Genomic DNA, 1850 nt, shown 5'->3' on the forward strand with positions numbered 1-1850 from the left:
GTAAATTAGACTATAATTTACTTTAACAAAATGATCTTAATTCTTGATTATTTTAAAATGATACCTACGAGTTAGCCACTAGTGTCTTGTGGTCTTGTGTTCAATGTTCCCTTAATGTGATTTGATTGATTTGATTTGATTGATCTCTCATATGCGCATCGCGATTAGACGTGTAGAATATTCTTTAAAATTAATAAATAATCACTTTGCTGAATCGTGACCTTGTTTACCGATACGATCTTTGAAATGTTTTCTAAAGTGTAATAATACTTAGAAGTATAGAACGATGACGACATGCCCGAAGTTATCTCAACTCCTGAACTGTCGAACTGGATGTCGTCAATTGAACAGTGCCTCAACGAGGTGTGCTCTATCGCATCCGAAGGGAAATTGAATGCAGAACAGAAATTGCGCATTAATAACTTGTGCCGGAAAGTAGCTCACGGTACATCTCAAATGGCAGTTCATTATCAGTCTGTGAAACTGAGAACCGTCCAAGCCCACTCTTCTATTCAGACCCTCAAAAGCCAACTTGATTTATCCCAGCGGCTCCAGGACCTGAAGATGAGCATTGATCAGTCGTCGAAACCTGCCACAGATCTATCCCAGCGCCTGCAGGACCTCAAGCATACTATAGAGGAGACATCAAAACCGGCTCTGGGAACTTCTTTTGCTGACATGGTCAAAAAAGGTACCAATAACTTCATCCAGCCAACAAATTTCAGTTCAGTGGTCATTTACCCGAATAACAAGGAAAAGTCAAGTGAAGAGACAAAATCCCTGGTCCAAAAGCTTATCTGCCCTGAACAGATGAAACTCCAAGTGAGAGGCCTTCGCAAGACAAAGAACGGCGGTGTAATTATCAGCACCGATACTAAGGAGGACATCATGAAGCTTAAGCAGTCAGTACAGCTTACGAACTCAGGCCTTACGATCGATGAGCCTCATAAACGTAAGCCCAGAGTGGTTGTTATAGGCGTGCCCGCATCTATGCAGGAGAAGGAAGTCTTTACCTGTCTTTACCATCAAAATCTAGCAGATAAACTTCAAAATACCAGTCTCGAGTCGTTCTTAAGCTCTATCAAGCTTAGCCATAAGTCGGGCAAAAAAGACGCTGATAGTAACTGCATCAATACGTAAAGCACTGATCACGAAAGACAGGGTCTTTGTGAATTGGTCATCTTGCCCTGTAAGAGACTTTACTCTGGTCACAAGATGCTACAAGTGTCAGCAGTATGGGCATGCGGCCAAATCATGTCGGGATTCTGCCTACACCTGCGGCCACTGTGGCAACCAAGGTCACGCAATTAAAGAATGCCCAAAGAAATCTGAGGATCCTAAGTGTGCGACCTGCATGCACTATAAGAAACCTTGTGGTCATACTACAGGTGCTGCGGACTGCCCCGCAAAAATATCGGCTGAAAAACGTTATATCAATTCCATTGATTATGAAGGCGCCTAAGAGCGCCAGAGTTTTCCTGTCCATAATTATTTGTTATTGTTTTTTTTTCTGTATTAATTCAACTTCAACTTAATATTATTTATACTTACCTAGTCAAATTATGTTTTATATATAAATCATGTTCATCCTACTAACCTTAATTATAAAAAAACGTACTCTAAGAATCACTTACACAACATCTAAATAAAGCAAATAAGTAACTAGGTTAATGTAAAGAAATTCGTCAGCAATTTTAGTATCGACTTTGAGTCTTTGACCCAGTAAAAATTCCACTGACACGCAGTTATATAGGCATATCATTACCTAGCAAATATTAAGTATTATTAAATATTAATATGTTTTACATATTTTGGTTTGTTAATTTTAATTGTTTGGATTTCTAGTACTT

At 39.1% G+C, this 1850-nt stretch overlaps 1 pseudogene; it reads left to right on the forward strand.

Annotated features, from left to right (window-relative positions):
- Nucleotides 1-293: 293 nt before the first annotated feature.
- Nucleotides 294-1646, forward strand: LOC141430071 (uncharacterized; annotated as a pseudogene).
- Nucleotides 1647-1850: the final 204 nt, after the last annotated feature.

Source organism: Choristoneura fumiferana, chromosome 8 (genome assembly GCF_025370935.1).
Source record: "Choristoneura fumiferana chromosome 8, NRCan_CFum_1, whole genome shotgun sequence".
Taxonomy (NCBI): Eukaryota; Metazoa; Arthropoda; class Insecta; order Lepidoptera; family Tortricidae; genus Choristoneura; species Choristoneura fumiferana.